Source organism: Pinus tabuliformis, chromosome J (genome assembly GCF_031772625.1).
Source record: "Pinus tabuliformis cultivar Carrire ecotype Pingquan chromosome J, CPIR1, whole genome shotgun sequence".
In the NCBI taxonomy this organism is placed as follows: Eukaryota; Viridiplantae; Streptophyta; class Pinopsida; order Pinales; family Pinaceae; genus Pinus; species Pinus tabuliformis.
The window spans coordinates 1,009,730,947-1,009,740,139 of record NC_142295.1 but is presented as its reverse complement, the minus strand read 5'-3'; positions in this window follow the sequence as shown (position 1 = coordinate 1,009,740,139).

The following is a 9,193-nucleotide window of genomic DNA, read 5'->3' as shown; positions in this document are numbered from 1 at the left end:
CCCACAGTGCAATTTTCTAACTGGCGCGGCACACACCCAAGGCACGGTGCACTGCGTTTTGCGTGCGATGCATACAGACAAAGGGCCATAAACTTGCCAAAACTCCCTCAAATATTTTGTGGATGCCCATCAGCTCGAGAGGCGGGCTCTATAACATCAATGGTTCCTCAAATTATGTAAATGATACAGTGATGTATGCCTACGATTGAAATGCAACAAAACTCATAAAGCAACCACAAGAAAACACAAAGGGAAATTTTTGCTAGGGTTGTGTAATTGTGTTGTTGATGCCAAGGTCCTATTTTCCCTTCCTTACCATTTTTCCTTATTCCCCCATGCCATTTTTCCTATTATCACTACCCTAAAACTCTACCAAACCCTATTCCCTTCCCCCTCCTCCTATTGGTCAATAGAAACCCCAAACCCTACCTTATAAAAACACCAAACCCTACCTTGTCAAACCCCCTACATATCCCTAAACAAAATTCCCCCCATAACCCCTATTCCCATCACATTACTCCCTTCCTAATACTGCCTTTGTTTCATTGTTCCCCTTGGTGGCAAATATCACAAACAATACCCAGCTTCACCATCATCAAAGGGCAGCCTAAGTACAGTATATAAACAACAGTCATGGCATCTGAGGGTTCATCAAAGTATGAGGTGGAAACTCACATCGATACAGCTTCAGGAGAACAAGCTCCTAGGAGACATCACAAGAGTGACAAATATGTTAGGGATGAGCCAAAAACCCTCACCAAATTGCAGGCATGCCCTCTTGCTATGTCATGTTTCCAGCACCTAGCATGTTTGAATTTTGTCAAAGGGTGGCTAATGTTAGAGTTAATCATGAGTTGGCCCATCTTTTTGTGCTTCATCTACATGGAGGTCAGTCTATCTTGGCCGGGGTCACCTTCACATTGACACTCGAAACTATCTCAGTGGCAAAAGGCATACCAAATGTTGGAGAACAGTGGCATAAGAAGAAGAAGGTGGATAAGCAATACCATGAGCCTTACATTAAGGCTAGTTGTTTGAGGCATCTCACAAGAGTCTTCCCATTCATATATTTGAAAGATGAGTATGTTCTGCTCATGAAATTTATCATGAAGTACTTTAGTTGTGAGGCGAGGTTCTCTCGCCTATATGCCTATCACATGAGGTTAATCATGCACTTTACCAGGGTGCGGATGATGAACCTCCCATTTTTCATTTGCAGGGACATAGAGGGGATGAACAATTTCATGCAACATAAGACCCCTAAGCAGCAGCTTAACAATGTTTATCACTTTGCTCTTATCCGGATTTTGGTGGATCATCAGTTGGGATTGTAGGGCATTGCTGGGGAGGACTTCATCTCCCGGGACTTATTCAACACTCCACATGTAGTATCAGAGGCAGAGCATGAGATAGGTGGTCCTTCTCATCAGTATGAGTTCCATGAGACCACTACTATGCCAGTATTCATCACCTATCAGAGGGGAAGTAGACATTTGTTTGCAGCGGCAAAGCGAGTGTTATCTCCACGTGGGTTGGAAGGCGCTTCGCTTCCTACATCGACGACAGAGGAACAGGACATAGGTAAGGAGCCAATGCATGATGAGGGGCCTTCAGGTGAGCCATCAGGGGAATGAGAGACAAAATTCGTTCTCCTTCATGATGATGAGACAGATACATAACCGACAAATGCAGAGCTTAGAGAGATCATCCAGGAGCAGCAATCATTGATTAAGGCCTTATCCCTTCACTTGGAGAGGGCTAAGTGGAACATGAAATACCTGGAGTAGAGGAACAAACAGCTGGAGGATCAGCAGGCGATCATGGAGCTACAAAACATTTGTGAGCATCGCCAAGCTGCACAAAGAAGAAGAGTTGAGCTCACGTCATTGGAGCAAGAGATCAATGAGGATCGGGAGGCCAATCTAGAGAGAGTTAACATGCACTTGGAGAGGCTACTGGACAAGGCCGATAAGGACCATGCCTTACTGAGACACATGGATTTCCATTATAGAGCACGAAACATGAGTGCAAGGGCCCGGATAAAGAGCTTGAAGGAAAAATTGAGCAAAGCAACAAAAGAGGCAAAAGAGGCAAAAGAGAAATATCGGCTTCGAATCTTGGCTGAAGCTTCCTTGGCACAGCATAACACTTCATAGAGGACCTACAGCCCTAATTTCAAGAAATTTGGGGAAATTTTGGTCACATGACAAATTTTTGGGCAAAACAAAGGTTTTTCTCCCTGTGGCGTGACACCAAAAATTGGGAGCCCCAAATGAATAATGGTTTGCATTTTTGTATTCAAAATGAAAAATAATGACCACTGGTGCTTGGAAAAGAAATTTGGGCAAGATCCGAGTCTCCAGGAGGTCAAAAACACCCAAAACATGACCTCTCTGCCCCTATTTTGACACACAGGAAGCAGTCTTGGGAGAATGAATATTTGGAGGGGTAAATGAGCACCAAATTCAGAAATTCCACTTGGGTTAGAAATTAGACAGGACAGGATTTCCAACAAGCACACTTGGGCACATTTTGGACTTCTGCAAGTGCCTCAAAACGGGCTCCAAAGTGGCGCGACGCATACAGAAAAGGGCGCAGTGCATATAGGAAAAAAGCCCAATTTTACCTCCATTTCGCGAAATTTCGATTCGCGACTTCTCCAAGTGGGCCCGCTCATCTACATTTCATTTTTTTGGCACCTAAGGTGGCATTTAAAGTGTTTTATCTCCATATTGGCTTCTATCCAAGTGGCGAAGGAAGGGAAACGGTCACCCAAGCCATTTGTCATGTTTGTAACACTACATCTGTAGCTGATGGTTGGCTCTTCACCTCCATTTTGTAATGATTCGAATAACTCCCCAACCCTTGGGCATTCTATCTCTTCATAGCACATTCTATATATTGTATGCAAGCTATTTGCAAAGGGTTGGTTGGCTTGTAACTTCTGGGAGACTATGGGAAAGAAACTCTGTTTCTTCACTGTATATTTTTGACAGAGAATTAATGAAAGGCAGCGGCTCTGTTTCATGAGATTCATGTGGTTGTGAGTGTAGTGTGTCTCTTATGTTTCATATGCATTTTGTAATGTTCATATTTTAACTCATATTCATTTCCAGTGAAATTTTCTGAGTTAGATAAGGTAGAATTCAATTTTATTGCTCTACCTGTGGGAAAATTTCATGTTCAGTATTCTTCTCTTGTTGAAAAGGATTCATGTACTTATGCCCTTTTCACTCTCCTAAGCAATCTCTCCATTCCGCGTTATTTCGAACTAAATCGATACACTTTCTGCCTGTCTTGCCTCATGGAGTAATATGTGCCTTTGTATTAAATTCTCTGTTCATTGCTGTCCGTTGGTCCCATAACATCCCAGAAGCTCAGTCATTCATAAAAATTGTTTCTTGTATCCATATTCACTTACTAGCCTAAGATAAATATTTCACTGTAAGTCATCTCAGACCGTTTCGTTTATCCATTCACTGAGCGTGACTCGGAGAGAGCCCTCTCCTGTTCTGGTAGGGCTAGCTACTAGACTGAGCGTGGTTTGTGGTTACCCTAAATTTTGCCTTCCTTCAGCCTAGGGCAGATTTAGGTGCTAATAGGCACCATATACCAGACACTCCTAGAAGGGAAGAAAGTTCCAAATTTTCACCTTTAGGATGCACTGTTATGCCACTTGAGACACATCTATGTTCCTTTAGGTGAGCGTGTCAAGATGATTTGGGAGGTGCACTATAGGTTCGTCACTGGACATTTTAGAGTAGAGAAAATAGTGGTGGTACTGCAGAAGTATTTTTATTGGCTGAAACTTCATCAAGATGTTGTGAAGTACATCAGATCCTACACGGCCTGTGCCATTGCCAAACCAACCATCAAGAAGCAAGGCCTATATACTCCTCTACCTACTCCTAGCCGAACTTGGGAATCTGTCTCCATGGATTACATGTCGAGATTTCCTTCTATTAAGCACGACAATGATTGCATTTTCATGGTCATGGACAAATTCTCTAAGATGGCCATCATGTTGACCTGCAAGAAGAGTATCATAGTAGAGGCCATTGCTAAGCTCTTCTTTGAGTGAGTGGGTACACTTTGGGATCCCATAGTCCATTGTCTCAGATCGGGACTGCAGATTCTTGAGTGCATTTTTGTGAAGTCTCTGGTCGATGCTAGATACAAATCTTACTAAGTCCACGACTTTCCATCCCCAAACTGATGGCCAAACAAAGGTTGTTAAGAGGATGATCATACACATTTTGCACATGTACAACTTGAAGCATCCACAGACGTTGGATGAAAGTCTCTCTTATGTCCAACACAGCTACAACAGAGCTCTCCACAGCTCAACAGGCCATAACCCCTTTCAAGTAGGGGTAGGATTTCAGCCATTATGCACCATTGACGTGGTCATACCATTTACAGCCACTCAGGTAGATTCAGCTCACATTCTGTCCAAAGTTGAAAGGGCTAACAGCTTTATTGAGCGCATTTAACACATCCGCAAGCAGGTCCATGATATATTAGACAAAGATAATGCTAAGTACAAGAAACGCCATGATCAACATCGAGTGTCACACAAGTTCTTGATGGGCAACAAAGTTTGGCTACATTTGCAGAAGGAGTTCCTTACCGGACCCCACTGCAAGCTTTGCTCACTCTCATATGGTCCACACACCATCACCAAGGTTGTCAGTGACAATTCCTTCGAGCTTAGCATCCCACCATTCCTTAGTCTGCACAAAATGTTCAATGTAGATTGCCTTCGACCATACTTTCCACCATTGTTGGACATGCCTGACATTGCAGAACAACTCACACCAACAGAGCTCAAACTAGACTACATGGAACAGGCCATAACGGATCATATCATGGAAAAATAGATCAAGAACACTTGCCAACAGAGGATACACCTATATCAAGTTGTCAAAGTAGGCCAACTCCTTCACCAAGGCAAGTGGTTCACCAGGGACCAGGTTCAACAGAAAGTTCCTCACCTCATGGGGGCTTTGCACACAATGGGGATCATTGCTTCGTAATGGGGGAGGAATGATCCAGGTGGATATTGGTGGCCACCTGCCTATTCCACCTAGACCCCCTAGTCAGTTTCATCTGTTTCCTTGTTCATTTCAACATTTACTATTTTTAGTAGTTTTTCAAGTTCTGAACTTCTGGAACAGTTTTGACCCCTTAAACGATGTTTTTTTGGGTTTGCTAGAGGCTTGTAATTTTAGGCTAGGGCCTATGGAAAATCCTGTATTACTCAGACAGACCTTTCCAGCAAGATATCGTACGATCCAAATGGAGATAATATGACCAAGTTACAACCCCAGAAAATTGGCTGCCCAACTAACCCCAATGGGGTCCACAAACTCTTCGTGTTACATCTACTAGGGTTAGAATTTTGGTTGTTTAGCATTTTCTCATGTTTTCCTGTAATAAATAGGCCATTGAGCCTCATTGTGAAATAGTTCAGAGGCATGTATCTACCACATCTCTTCTCAGAGATAAGATACCATCACCCAAGTTATCTTATTTCCATTTTGTTTGTAAGCATAGTTTCGTATTTTTCTATTAATGAAATGAAGTGTTTTTCCGCTACATCTCTGTGTTTACGATTATATCTCTAAGTTGTTGCATTCCTATTTAAGTTCGGATCATACTAACACCTTCATTAAGTGGAGGTGTGTGATGAGCATACATAGAATTAACACCTCCTTTGGTAGGAATAAGGAAAGTGGGTAAACCACCATTTTGATAGTGAGGCACTTAAACGTTTATGAGGTCTTCAAATAATGGTGTATTATTTGCAATATTTTCCAATGTGTTTGACATAATCCTGGTTTCATCAACTATGTTTGCATCATTGTCAACCATATCGGGCATCTCTTGTTCCTTTTCAAGCATTTGTTTAGCCTTTCTTACTTCCTTTTCCTGTCTTTCCATTTGTTTTTTTTGGTCCTTCTCTTGCCTTGCTTTCTCTCTTTCAAGCCTTTCATCTGCTTGACATTGTGCTGCAACAATCCTTAATGCATTCTTCTCCTTGGCTATATCCTCCTTTTTTTTCTTTAATTCCTCAATTTCAAATTTCTTTTTTCATACTCAACTAATAGGTTTATATAGTCTTCTGAGATGAGTAACTATGAACTTTGGCTCAAATGAAGACTACCTAGTGTTCCTTGCTTTTTCTTCGTTAACACTCTCTCTACTGGTAGATTTAGGAATCTACCAAGTAACTTCTCCACCCCTCCCACCTGCATGTCATTGCTTGGAACTTACCTTTCAGTATCCGAGATGATTGATTGAACTATACTGTTATCTTAATCTGATGTCTCATTATGTGCTTCATCTTCTTCCATTGATCTATTGTCCACAAAAAAATGAACAATTTCATTGTTTAATTCTACTAGTTTTGAAGGCATGTTCACGCTTTGTTCATTGGTTCTAGAGACACTATGTTCATTCAAATTAATCATGGTTTCTGCCAACCATGATGGTGGGGTTACTTGACTTGGAAATGTCAATTGGTCATTGTTGCTTCCTAGTGAAATATCAACAATGTCATTTTCAAATACATCTTCATTGTCAACTGCATTTTAAACAATGCCATTAATAATATTAGTAGCATAAGTTCCATGTGCTTGAGTTGGTTGAATGACCTCCATGTTATTGTCAATTTGTTCATGATTATACTGTGTTTCACATACATGTTCATCATCATCACCATATAAGTGTCCTTGAGATGGGGAAATCATATTACTAGATGCAGCCACATCATCATGTACATCTACTTCTTCTTGCACTTCAACATTTGTTTGGACATGCCCTTTTTCCTGAACATCCACATAAAATGCTTGGCTACAACCAGTATCATGCATAAGAGCATCATAATTCAGTGGCCAGATTCCTGTCCTCCTAAAGCCAACCTTGATATTTGATGGTGTCAGAGCCCTTTTAAATGCTTTAGTTGTAAGCTCTGCTAGCTTGGACCTTTTCATCTCAACCCTAGGATTCTTTGTTATCCATGCAACACGCTCTGGCTTGAAATAGTTCTTGAAAGGGCGAAACACACTAACATCAAGGGGTTTCAATTTGTGAGTGGCATGAACGGGCAATGTTAACAGTATGATGCCCAAATTGTTTGCTTCCTCAATAGTTTGTACAACAAAGTGGCTTCCATGGCCACTTTGTATCAATAAGTGGGTGAAAATGTGAAGTTGGGTTACATGTTTTGCCCTTTTTTGAGAAAAAAAATATCATTTTTAGAATTTCTTCAAATTTTGGGCAAGCCAAATAATTTTTTCTGTTTAGAATTTAATTTTACAATAAAAAGGAAACATGTTGGAAATTTTATCAGCTTTCTATTACTTATTTTTTGGAATCTTTTATTCGCATTTGATATGTCAACTTAGTAATTATTTGACTGTGTTCTCATTAAAAATCAATGGATTCATAACATGCCATGAGTTTGAGCACTATTGTATTCTTTGTTAACTTGGTGTTTTTGAAAAACAAAATGTGTTGCAGCAATCTAGACAAACTCTACTTCGATATCATTATATTTACAAAACCAACTAATGCACATCATAATTACTATATTTTTTTGAATTGAGACAATATGAAAATACTATAGATTTTGAAGATGTTTAACTAAGCATCCAATTTCTCAACATATTAGTTATAAACTAAAAAATATGAAAACTACCCACTACAGAAGATGAACCAATGTAATGAACCATAATTTTTTTCATAATTTTCTATAGTGTATTTTGGAAGATACAAATTTTTGGTTTCACTGAATCATAATGATCTTCAAAAAAAATTGTGCACATTTTTTTAGAGAATTAACTAAAATTAGAAAATTTCTATGAAATTCCATCAAATTGATATCTACTGAAAGTAGATTCATTTCTACAAATTCTGGTTTTTTTTTCGACAACAAATTCATCATATTTGATGGAGTTTAAGCATTTTGAAATTGGAAAAATGCGACTAGAGCCGAGTTGTTGCAGAGTTGCAGGTTAAGATAGTTCAGACGAATTAAAATTACATTTAACAAAACTTGTGTTTTCCGTCGATACCCATTAAAATAAACGAAAAAATAATTTGGTCGAATTATTTTAAAAGTTTAGCCGTATTAATTTTGAAAGTTCTGCTGAAAATGTGTTGATATTTTCTGTCGGACGCAAAAATGAAATGGTGTGACCCTCTGAAAAAATGTTTTGCACGAAATAACATAAATACGTGGAGCCGAAACTTCATTTTTGCACACTTTCCTCATTTGGAGTAAATATTTAAGGTGAATCTTTTTTTGGGCTAAACTTTTTAGAGGAAGTTTTTTGGGTTGAACTTTTTGGAGAAATTTTTTTGGCCTTAATTTATAAAATAAGTCTTTTAGGTTAAATTTTTTAAGTGGAATTTTTTAGCTTAATTTTTAAAATGAGTTCTTTGGACTAAATTTTTTAAGTGAGAATTTTTAGCTTAATTTTTAAAATAATTCTTTTGGATTGAATTTTTAAATTGACATTTTTATCTTAATTTTTAAAGTAAGTTTTTTTGGCTTAATTTTTGAAGTAAGTCTTTTAGGTTGAAATTTTAAAGTGACTTTTTTGCACTTAATTTTTAAAGTGATTTTTTTGCAAGTAAATTTGTTTGGCTGAATTTTTAAAGTGAATTTTTATAAAGTAACTATTTTGTGCTAAATTTTTAAGGTGAACTTTGTGGTCTAAATTTTGAAAGTGAACTTTTTTTGCAAGATTTTCTGAAATTGAATTTTTTGGGTTGGATTTTAGGAATCTACATAGAATGAATTATTATGGGAAATCAAATAAATTTGAAGAGAAAATATTATCGAACAAGAGACATTGAGGATCATAGAGAATACATGAACAACTATTACAAAAGAAATAAAGAAGAACACGCAAATATTGAAAAGGAGAATCAATCTCAACTAGAAGTTGAAGCAGGTATGTAATTGTATATATTATAAATGATAATTAAAACTTAACTAGTGTATTGTGAAATTCATTTTTTATTTGATGAACTAATTTGAAAATTATTTTGCAATGTAAATAGAGAGAGATATTCTTCATAACATTGATGATGAGATTGAAAATGTTGGAAGACAGTGAAAAAGATAATGAATCAATGAATGATGATGTTGTTGATAATGTTGAAAGACATTCAAATGAAGAAG